Source organism: Lissotriton vulgaris, chromosome 1_1, assembly GCF_964263255.1.
Source record: "Lissotriton vulgaris chromosome 1_1, aLisVul1.2, whole genome shotgun sequence".
NCBI classification, from domain to species: Eukaryota; Metazoa; Chordata; class Amphibia; order Caudata; family Salamandridae; genus Lissotriton; species Lissotriton vulgaris.
Window position 1 is genome coordinate 760,262,496 of NC_141685.1, and position 12,516 is coordinate 760,275,011.

Here is a 12,516-nt window from a genome sequence, read left to right on the forward strand (position 1 = left end):
CACATCTGAGTATACCCTTCCACGCTTAGGGTGGACAAAAATATTTACAACAAGGGGTGGTGAGGGACAGAGTCTCTGAATTAAACAGAATACTCTCACCCAGTCAAGAGATCAGGGCTAGATCCAACACCGTTTTTTAGCTCACTGCACCATCCCAGTTTCAGAACCTGGCTGTATGCAAATTAGTCTGTTCCTGTCCCAGTGCATGATGGGAACAGGGCAAACCAAACTACAAAAGCCAATTCTTACACTGGGAAGGAAACAAGCTACCGGGGACCGGTTTCTGGCATTTCAGCCTCTTCGGCCCGGCTTGCTTGAATCCTGATGGTGCAATGAGCAAGGGACTCACATCTGAGTATACCCTTCCACGCTTAGGGTGGACAAAAATATTTACAACAAGGGGTGGTGAGGGACAGAGTCTCTGAATTAAACAGAATACTCTCACCCAGTCAAGAGATCAGGGCTAGATCCAACACCGTTTTTTAGCTCACTGCACCATCCCAGTTTCAGAACCTGGCTGTATGCAAATTAGTCTGTTCCTGTCCCAGTGCATGATGGGAACAGGGCAAACCAAACTACAAAAGCCAATTCTTACACTGGGAAGGAAACAAGCTACCGGGGACCGGTTTCTGGCATTTCAGCCTCTTCGGCCCAGCTTGCTTGAATCCTGATGGTGCAATGAGCAAGGGACTCACATCTGAGTATACCCTTCCACGCTTAGGGTGGACAAAAATATTTACAACAAGGGGTGGTGAGGGACAGAGTCTCTGAATTAAACAGAATACTCTCACCCAGTCAAGAGATCAGGGCTAGATCCAACACCGTTTTTTAGCTCACTGCACCATCCCAGTTTCAGAACCTGGCTGTATGCAAATTAGTCTGTTCCTGTCCCAGTGCATGATGGGAACAGGGCAAACCAAACTACAAAAGCCAATTCTTACACTGGGAAGGAAACAAGCTACCGGGGACCGGTTTCTGGCATTTCAGCCTCTTCGGCCCGGCTTGCTTGAATCCTGATGGTGCAATGAGCAAGGGACTCACATCTGAGTATACCCTTCCACGCTTAGGGTGGACAAAAATATTTACAACAAGGGGTGGTGAGGGACAGAGTCTCTGAATTAAACAGAATACTCTCACCCAGTCAAGAGATCAGGGCTAGATCCAACACCGTTTTTTAGCTCACTGCACCATCCCAGTTTCAGAACCTGGCTGTATGCAAATTAGTCTGTTCCTGTCCCAGTGCATGATGGGAACAGGGCAAACTAAACTACAAAAGCCAATTCTTACACTGGGAAGGAAACAAGCTACCGGGGACCGGTTTCTGGCATTTCAGCCTCTTCGGCCCGGCTTGCTTGAATCCTGATGGTGCAATGAGCAAGGGACTCACATCTGAGTATACCCTTCCACGCTTAGGGTGGACAAAAATATTTACAACAAGGGGTGGTGAGGGACAGAGTCTCTGAATTAAACAGAATACTCTCACCCAGTCAAGAGATCAGGGCTAGATCCAACACCGTTTTTTAGCTCATCAGGATTCAAGCAAGCCGGGCCGAAGACGGCTGAAATGCCAGAAACCGGTCCCCGGTAGCTTGTCTCCTTTCTGGTGAAGAATTGGCTTGGTAGTTTAGTCTGCCCTGTTCCCATGATGCACTGGGCCAGGGACAGACTGATTTGCATATAGCCAGGTTCTGAGCTGGGATGGGGCAGTGAGATAAATAACGGTGATGGATCAAGCCCTGATCTTTTGACTGGGTAAGAGTGGTCTGCTCAATTCAGACTCTCTGTTCATCACCACCCCCTTTTCTGAATCGTTTTTGGCCACTATAGGTGTGGCAGGGTATACTCAGACATGAGTCCCTTTCTCACTGCTCCATCAGGATTCAAGCAAGCCGGGCCGAAGACGGCTGAAATGCCAGAAACCAGTCCCCGGTAGCTTGTCTCCTTTCTGGTGAAGAATTGGCTTGGTAGTTTAGTCTGCCCTGTTCCCACGATGCACTGGGCCAGGGACAGACTGATTTGCATATAGCCAGGTTCTGAGCTGGGATGGGGCAGTGAGATAAATAACAGTGATGGATCAAGCCCTGATCTTTTGACTGGGTAAGAGTGGTCTGCTCAATTCAGACACTCTGTTCATCACCACCCCCTTTTCTGAATCGTTTTTGGCCACTATAGGTGTGGCAGGGTATACTCAGACATGAGTCCCTTTCTCACTGCTCCATCAGGATTCAAGCAAGCCGGGCCGAAGACGGCTGAAATGCCAGAAACCGGTCCCCGGTAGCTTGTCTCCTTTCTGGTGAAGAATTGGCTTGGTAGTTTAGTCTGCCCTGTTCCCATGATGCACTGGGCCAGGGACAGACTGATTTGCATATAGCCAGGTTCTGAGCTGGGATGGGGCAGTGAGATAAATAACGGTGATGGATCAAGCCCTGATCTTTTGACTGGGTAAGAGTGGTCTGCTCAATTCAGACACTCTGTTCATCACCACCCCCTTTTCTGAATCGTTTTTGGCCACTATAGGTGTGGCAGGGTATACTCAGACATGAGTCCCTTTCTCACTGCTCCATCAGGATTCAAGCAAGCCGGGCCGAAGACGGCTGAAATGCCAGAAACCGGTCCCCGGTAGCTTGTCTCCTTTCTGGTGAAGAATTGGCTTGGTAGTTTAGTCTGCCCTGTTCCCATGATGCACTGGGCCAGGGACAGACTGATTTGCATATAGCCAGGTTCTGAGCTGGGATGGGGCAGTGAGATAAATAACGGTGATGGATCAAGCCCTGATCTTTTGACTGGGTAAGAGTGGGCTGCTCAATTCAGACACTCTGTTCATCACCACCCCCTTTTCTGAATCGTTTTTGGCCACTATAGGTGTGGCAGGGTATACTCAGACATGAGTCCCTTTCTCACTGCTCCATCAGGATTCAAGCAAGCCGGGCCGAAGACGGCTGAAATGCCAGAAACCGGTCCCCGGTAGCTTGTCTCCTTTCTGGTGAAGAATTGGCTTGGTAGTTTAGTCTGCCCTGTTCCCATGATGCACTGGGCCAGGGACAGACTGATTTGCATATAGCCAGGTTCTGAGCTGGGATGGGGCAGTGGGATAAATAACGGTGATGGATCAAGCCCTGATCTTTTGACTGGGTAAGAGTGGGCTGCTCAATTCAGCCACTCTGTTCATCACCACCCCCTTTTCTGAATCGTTTTTGGCCACTATAGGTGTGGCAGGGTATACTCAGACATGAGTCCCTTTCTCACTGCTCCATCAGGATTCAAGCAAGCCGGGCCGAAGACGGCTGAAATGCCAGAAACCGGTCCCCGGTAGCTTGTCTCCTTTCTGGTGAAGAATTGGCTTGGTAGTTTAGTCTGCCCTGTTCCCATGATGCACTGGGCCAGGGACAGACTGATTTGCATATAGCCAGGTTCTGAGCTGGGATGGGGCAGTGAGATAAATAACGGTGATGGATCAAGCCCTGATCTTTTGACTGGGTAAGAGTGGTCTGCTCAATTCAGACACTCTGTTCATCACCACCCCCTTTTCTGAATCGTTTTTGGCCACTATAGGTGTGGCAGGGTATACTCAGACATGAGTCCCTTTCTCACTGCTCCATCAGGATTCAAGCAAGCCGGGCCGAAGACGGCTGAAATGCCAGAAACCGGTCCCCGGTAGCTTGTCTCCTTTCTGGTGAAGAATTGGCTTGGTAGTTTAGTCTGCCCTGTTCCCATGATGCACTGGGCCAGGGACAGACTGATTTGCATATAGCCAGGTTCTGAGCTGGGATGGGGCAGTGAGATAAATAACGGTGATGGATCAAGCCCTGATCTTTTGACTGGGTAAGAGTGGGCTGCTCAATTCAGACACTCTGTTCATCACCACCCCCTTTTCTGAATCGTTTTTGGCCACTATAGGTGTGGCAGGGTATACTCAGACATGAGTCCCTTTCTCACTGCTCCATCAGGATTCAAGCAAGCCGGGCCGAAGACGGCTGAAATGCCAGAAACCGGTCCCCGGTAGCTTGTCTCCTTTCTGGTGAAGAATTGGCTTGGTAGTTTAGTCTGCCCTGTTCCCATGATGCACTGGGCCAGGGACAGACTGATTTGCATATAGCCAGGTTCTGAGCTGGGATGGGGCAGTGGGATAAATAACGGTGATGGATCAAGCCCTGATCTTTTGACTGGGTAAGAGTGGTCTGCTCAATTCAGACACTCTGTTCATCACCACCCCCTTTTCTGAATCCTTATTGCTCTTAGGCCCTTGCTTCGGTGGATTGAGATTTGGACTGGGGAAGGCTCTCTATTGAACTGACAGACTGATCCTGTCCGACTGCTTGTCTTTCAATCACTCGCACAAAGTCCCCTGGCTTGCATATGTGAAGGCAGCTTTTATCCGCACAGGCAGGGCGGACATATTTCATAACCATCATCCCCTGCGCCCCCTGAGCATGAAAGAATGAGGGATCTGTTCTTTGAATGTGCTATACACCAGGTTGGTGTAAAGTTATAAGGCAGCATAAAGTTGCGTATGGCTGACCAAGTCAAGCGCCAGGATACCCTATGGGTGACAGTTTAGCGCTATACAAATAAGCCATACAATACAATACAATACAACGCGAACACACAGAGTTGGTGAAGCCCATGGTACGGGGGCATATGTTACTACAATATGTTCTGGGTACAGAGCCCTATCCATCCCTTCTATCTAGCAAGAGGGAGAAATGTATGGTGGTGAGATTTAGGTTCAACTTTCTGCACTGTCTTTTGCCCTCGCCTAGAAGATGGGCCTGTACGGTACTCTGGGGCCATGTGGCAGTGTCAATGTGTCTCCACAGGACACCTTTCATTTTGTGCTGCTTTGTAAATATTTTAGTTTGCCCAGGAAACTTTTCATTCTCCCGTTAATAAAGTCCTGGATTTTACTCCGGCTCGCCCGCGCTTAGGTATTTGCAGCTCCTGCCGAACCAGTGTGTTTTATTTGCTGTTTCATGCTTTTTACGTGCAGTTTTGAGATCAAGGCGATCTAGAGCCGAATGACCCGTGGTGGTGTACGAGGACGTTTTAATTGCAACAAATTGTTAGCTCAATCTCTTTCGAATTTTATAGTGTCATAATAATGAATGCCTATTTGTCATTATAGTTTTATGTAATGTATGTTTTATGGTTTTATGCACTTTTATGGTTGTATTTATAGCCGAATAAAGATTTATATGGGGATACAAATGAATGTGTGTGCTTAGGTGACTGTCACAGGTTTCCATGGACCCTTAGGCACTGGAGCTGAATGCAGTGATGGTAGCTTACTGCTGTGGAATTCTCAGCAGCCGTATATGTTAGAGCTGTATATGGGTTTGGTTAGCTTGCTGCTGCTGGTACTTTTTGCAACTTTAGGCATTGCATATTAATCTGAGGTGGTTAGCTTACTGTCACAGGTTTCCATGGAACCTTGGGCACTGGAGCTGAATGCAGTGATGGTAGCTTACTGCTGTGGAATTCTCAGCAGCCGTATATTTTAGAGCTGGTGTGGTTAACCTGCTGCTGCTGGTACTTTTTGCAACTTTAGGAATTGCAGATAAAGTGGGGTGCTCAGCTTACTGTCACAGGTTTCCATGGAACCTTGGGCACTGGAGCTGAATGCAGTGATGGTAGCTTACTGCTGTGGAATTCTCAGCAGACGTATATGTTAGAGCTGTATATGGGTTTGGTTAGCTTGCTGCTGCTGGTACTTTTTGCAACTTTAGGCATTGCATATTAATCTGAGGTGGTTAGCTTACTGTCACAGGTTTCCATGGAACCTTGGGCACTGGAGCTGAATGCAGTGATGGTTAGCTTACTGCTGTGGAATTCTCAGCAGACGTATATGTTAGAGCTGTATATGGGTGTGGTTAGCTTGCTGGTGCTGGTACTTTTTGTAACTTTAGGCATTGCATATTAATCTGAGGTGGTTAGCTTACTGTCACAGGTTTCCATGGAATCTTGGGCACTGGAGCTGAACGCAGTGATGGTTAGCTTACTGCTGTGGAATTCTCAGCAGACGTATATGTTAGAGCTGTATAATGGGTGTGGTTAGCTTGCTGCTGCTGGTACTTTTTGCAACTTTAGGCATTGCAGATTAATGTGATGTGGTTAGCTTACTGTCACAGGTTTCCATGGAATCTTAGGCATTGAAGCTGAATGCAGTGATGGTTAGCTTACTGCTGTGGAATTCTCAGCAGCCGTATATGTTAGAGCTGTATATGGGTGTGGTTAGCTTGCTGCTGGTGGTACTTTTTGCAACTTTAGGCATTGCAGAATAATGTGAGGTAGTTAGCTTACTGTCACAGGTTTCCATGGAACCGTAGGCATTGAAGCTGAATGCAGTGATGCTTAGCTTACTGCTGTGGAATTCTCAGCAGCCGTATATTTTAGAGCTGGTGTGGTTAACCTGCTGCTGCTGGTACTTTTTGCAACTTTAGGAATTGCAGATAAAGTGGGGTGCTCAGCTTACTGTCACAGGTTTCCATGGAACCTGGGGCACTGGAGCTGAATGCAGTGATGGTAGCTTACTGCTGTGGAATTCTCAGCAGCCGTATATGTTAGAGCTCTATATGGGTGTCGTTACCTTGCTGCTGCTGGTACTTTTTACAACTTTAGGAATTGCAGATAAAGTGGGGTGGTTAACTTACGGTCACAGTTTTCATGGAACCTTGGGCACTGGAGCTGAATGCAGTGATGGTAGCTTACTGCTGTGGAATTCTCAGCAGCTGTATATGTTAGAGCTGTATATGGGTGTGGTTAGCTTGCTGCTGCTGGTACTTTTTGCAACTTTAGGCATTGCAGATTAATGTGAGGTGGTTAGCTTACTGTCACAGGTTTCCATGGAACCTTGGGCATTGGAGCTGAATGCAAGGATGGTTAGCTTACTGCTTTTGCCCTTTCAGCTACTTTTTGGGCGTGGTTAGCTTGCTGCTGCTAGCATTGCAGATAAAGTGGGTTGGTTAGCTTACTGCTGCAGGTTTCCAGGGAACCTTAGGCATTGAAGCTGAATGCAGTGATGGTTATCTTACTGCTTTTGCTCTTTCAGCAACTTTGTGGGCGTGGTTAGCTTGCTGCTGCTAGCACTGCAGATAAAGTGGGGTGGTTAGCTTACTGCTGAAGGTTTCCAATGAACCTTAGCATTAAAGAGGACTTTTTAGGCCGGTGGCTCGCTTCTGTAGGCATTTCGTGCAACCATGGGTATGGGAGCTGATGCAGGGATGGTTTGCTTACTGCCGTGGCCCTCTTAGTAAAGTTAGGTGTTAGAGCTTCATTGAACCTTCAGTGTTGGAGGTGAATGAAGGGACAGATAGCTTCTGTTAACCTCTTGTGCAACTGCTGTTCCTGAATTACGTACTGCCGCAGGTGCGCCTTTCAACTTTGGGGTTGGAGCTGACTGTGAGGATTGTTAGTTTGCTGACACAATTGCTCTTGGTAGCCGTAGGTGTTGAAGGATTTAATAAACTCTTATGTCGCTGTATAATAATTTGGGCCACACACAGGATTTACATGATATTTGGCTTGCCTCGTAGTGCACTAATCGTTTATGTTTAAAAACTATAATTTTTAATAAGTGCTTCTCAGTGCAGTGCTATAACTTGATGTATTAATGTCAAAACTTCACGTTAAAGAAATGCACTTTTTTGAACTTTGAAGTGACTTTATCATATTTGATGTGATGTTTGCAATGCGATTTACATAGCAAATATTTTCAGGGCGTGGCTTGTGCACGGGCTCTAAGATCCGAGCCAGACCCTTGGCTCGGCTCTGGCTTGGCTCTCCGTGTACATTTGTTAGCTCGCCCACCTCTATTTACATGCACAAGTAGGCCCTTGTATTGCCTCAAACAATCACTGCTTGGCAAAGGTAGTTAAACAAATGAATGTGTGTGCAATGTACAGTGTCTGTGTTTTGCCCTGGCACCTCCCAGCACATTCAACTGCTGGGTTGGTGGGGCACAAGGGCAGCCCAGGACACATGGAGCTCGTGAGTCTGGTACGGTCGCTTCCACCGGTAGCAGGAACAGTGTCCTTCTTTTTATCTTGTTCATATCACCGGGCTTACTATGCTGCTCTTTTAGCACCCCTGATCATGTGGCAGGGCATCAGTAGCGGCTGGTGTCAGGGAAAAGTGGTGCCCCAGATCTGGGTGGGCCAGTAATAAAGCAAACAACTACAAAAAAAAGGTACCTGCTGCTCACCGCTCTTCTGCTCCTCTGGTCACAGGCTGCGGCTCCCAGGCTCCCCTACGGCCAATCCAGACGCTGCTCTCATTGTGGTAATAATACCCATGAAAGCAGGGTCGGGATTGGGCAGAGCAGGCTGGTTTTGCGGTTCCATCGGGTGCTGGGAGCCTGTGCCTGCTGTTGTTCTCCACCCAGCAGCACCGCTGAGTTGGAGAGATGTCAGTGTGCATGTCGATTAGGCCGTTCTAAGATGGCTGGCCAAAACGAAATGCGCACTAACACCGTCCACTCCTCTGCCTGCTCCACCCTGCTGGTGTCGTTATGATGGCCCGCTGCCAATACTCGGTGCCCGCCGTGAAGAAAAAAAAATGCTAATTAAACAGTTTTATTATTATTTTATTTTCCAATTTCTACTGCAAGCAGGGGTGCGACACTTCTCAAATCTCCGCCATAGCAGAGGAGCCGCTGCAGCAGGGCATGTGTAACTATATTTTCCGACTGCCTTGCAGAACAAGCAGCGCCAGGATTTTGAAGAGGAACTTCTTTCTAAAGCATACATCTCTGCGATGCAAGTCAAAGGGCCAGCAACAACTGCGTTCTCTGGTGCACAGTCGTCATCATGCATGCTTTTGCACCTTGGCATACATGTGATGAAAGACTAAAACCGTCTTCTCCCGTCCCATCCCATTTATTCTTGGCTCCAGGCTTATCCATCAGAAGTTGCACAGTTTTATAGTTACCCGGAAAGTTGACTGTCTACATCTTTGGTATTTATGTGTGTTGTAGAGGTTGCTGCGGTCACACCACTCCTTGGCACAACATCAGTCGCTCCAGCTGCCTCTCTCACGGTGCCACACCTTCCCAATAGGGAGGAGGCAGCGTGAAGGAAGAGTTATTGCTGCCCGGGGAGCTCTTTCCTCACCGGTTTCCATATTTCACAAGGACACATGGGGCCCTATTTATCAAGGGTTTGTGTTGTGTTTGCATTCTGCAGCACACATGGAACACATAGAAAGAGGAATATGCCTCAGGGGATTGTTTCTGTGCAGGAAGGTCCTCCTCCTTGCAAAAAAACATTGCCGCATGCAACGTACCATGGTGCAAGGGAGACTGTGATGGCGCTAAGCATCCCATTGTACGCCAGTACTGGGGAATGGACAGGAATGCACCATATTGTAATAACTACGGCTCATTCCTGCATTTACCTGTAACGCAGCACAGCAAGGTGACTTGCTACACGGCTTTACTTTTTAACAAATAGGCCCCATAGTGCAATTGAGTTTACATAGCCCTTACTACCCCTGGCGAGGCATCGCAGCACTATATGATAAGCAGCATGCTGCTCTGAAACCCAAGGTTAGGGGTTAGTTCAGTGTTGCTGGTTATTGGCATTAGTCTTGCGTGCTGAAGCAAACCATTCCAGGCATTCACTACAGTTTGTTTGTGGAAAATCAAAGTAACAGAAGTTAGGTGAGACCATTAGTGGGGACAGGGGGATATGAGTTCAAAAAGATGTTTGGGAGGGTTAATAGATGGCCTAGAGGACATTAAGTAGTATTAAGTTTTAGGTGTACCACTTTCCAAAAAAGGAGAGGTTATGCTACTTCAGATGAGGTTGAGGTAATTTGCATAAATGCATTAATGAAGATTATGGCAAACATTCACAACACTTAGAGAAGGTGGTTATGTTAAGTTTTAAAATGTTGCACATTCCTAAACTTTCCATTGGAATACATTTGCATCTCTTGTTAAATTTATTGAGAAGAACGATATTTTGCACTTAACTGCCAGTGTTCTAAAAAAAATAGACATATATATATATATGTTTTCTGATGGCGTTGATGTGACATGATACCTCGTCGCTGTTTGATGAGAACCCTTGTGGATATATATATATATATATATGTATATATATATATATATATATATATATATATATATATATATATATATATATATATATATATATATATATATATATATATATATATATATATATATATATATATATATATATATATATATATATATATATATATATATACAGGAAACACTCCTTCCAAATAAAGAGAGCAGAGACCCAAGGGGATAACTTTGGAGGCTTTATTCTGGAAAGTGGCGGATGCATTTCTGGCTGTTGTTGTGCCTTCGTCAGCGCCCAAAGCCTCCACAGGAATAACACTCTGCTGTAGGTCCCGCCTCTCTCTTAAGCTCAATGTAATGAGCCTGCACCTCCCACAGGAAAAACTTGAGGCAGCACACCTGTGTAGCGTCCCGTGCGTCCAGGAAAACTGCAGGTCCCAGAATCCCCAGTAGAGGGATCATGGGGGTTGGTGCTGCGGGGAAGAAATTGTTCGGTGCGTGTATGTGGGAACAAACGCAGGGTGAGTCCTTAAAACAAAACAAAATGTCATGCTCCGTTTTGTCGGCTGATTTGTCCACAACAGAGCCTCCTCAGCTCCCCTTTCGTACGCCTCAGCCCCAGATTACAGGTGTCCATTGAGCAGGGGCGGTGAGGTCAGTGCCTGCAGCCCACAGCGAGGTTGGAGTTACCTCGCAACTGCCGGTTATCCTCCTGTACTTCGGGGCGGAATTGGGACCAACCAAATCACTCTGGTGAAGAAAACGGACTGAAGACAGTCCAAGCCTGTGATGTCCGATCCCAGGGTGAGGCGGGGTTCTCTGTAGGCGTCTCAGGTTGACGCGTAAAATGTACAGGAAACACTCCTTCCAAATAAAGAGAGCAGAGACCCAAGGGGATAACTTTGGAGGCTTTATTCTGGAAAGTGGCGGATGCATTTCTGGCTGTTGTTGTGCCTTCGTCAGCGCCCAAAGCCTCCACAGGAATAACACTCTGCTGTAGGTCCCGCCTCTCTCTTAAGCTCAATGTAATGAGCCTGCACCTCCCACAGGAAAAACTTGAGGCAGCACACCTGTGTAGCGTCCCGTGCGTCCAGGAAAACTGCAGGTCCCAGAATCCCCAGTAGAGGGATCATGGGGTTGGTGCTGCGGGGAAGAAATTGTTCGGTGCGTGTTTGTGGGAACAAACGCAGGGTGAGTCCTTAAAACAAATCAAAATGTCATGCTCCGTTTTGTCGGCTGATTTGTCCACAACAGAGCCTCCTCAGCTCCCCTTTCGTACGCCTCAGCCCCAGATTACAGGTGTCCATTGAGCAGGGGCGGTGAGGTCAGTGCCTGCAGCCCACAGCGAGGTTGGAGTTACCTCGCAACTGCCGGTTATCCTCCTGTACTTCGGGGCGGAATTGGGACCAACCAAATCACTCTGGTGAAGAAAACGGACTGAAGACAGTCCAAGCCTGTGATGTCCGATGCCAGGGTGAGGCGGGGTTCTCTGTAGGCGTCTCAGGTTGACGCGTAAAATGTACAGTAAACACTCCTTCCAAATAAAGAGAGCAGAGACCCAAGGGGATAACTTTGGAGGCTTTATTCTGGAAAGTGGCGGATGCATTTCTGGCTGTTGTTGTGCCTTCGTCAGCGCCCAAAGCCTCCACAGGACTAACACTCTGCTGTAGGTCCCGCCTCTCTCTTAAGCTCAATGTAATGAGCCTGCACCTCCCACAGGAAAAACTTGAGGCAGCACACCTGTGTAGCGTCCCGTGCGTCCAGGAAAACTGCAGGTCCCAGAATCCCCAGTAGATAGATAGATAGATAGATAGTAGATATATATATAATATATATTTAATATGTTTCACTAAAATTCCCACGACTGCTGTAAGTCGAAAAGCGGGACACAGACACCAGGTAAGTCCAAATTTTCTTCTTTATTAGCTGACGCTCAGCATGGTAGATGATGCGTTTCGCCCATCCAGTGGGCTTGACCACATGACGAGACCTGAGTCCCTCATTGCTTTTAAACACCTTCACCATACACTACGTCACGTGATTAGTGAAAATAATAAAAATACTATTATACTTTCCATCAGTGCTTAGGTCATCATAATTTCTTGTAATTCATTTATAAATACATAGCAACAAGGACTATTAAAATATACAATATTTCAAGGATTAATCCATTGTAAAATATAAAGTGCAAAGTGCAATTTCACATTTTTTGGGATACTGTTAATTTCTCGTTCGAATACATATTCAAAAGTTTCAATCAATTAACATGGGAATCGTTTGGTCATGCCCTGATACTTGTGTGTGGTTATGGGATATATCATGTCTAAGTGACATAAATCCCAATCTTTATTATGTTCCTAATCCATATTTTAAAAGATGCCATATCATAATATGACCTGATCCTCAGGTTCTATCTATCTGACATCTAAGATATCTATTATTTAATATAAGAACATATCTATATACTAGAA

The 12,516-nt window shown here is 46.7% G+C and overlaps 1 protein-coding gene across 1 annotated transcript in view; it reads left to right on the plus strand.

The window, feature by feature from the left end:
* The window catches only part of LAMC2 (laminin subunit gamma 2), a 117,375-nt gene that overhangs the window by 14,911 nt on the left and 89,948 nt on the right, over positions 1 to 12,516 (plus strand). The window lies entirely within an intron of this gene.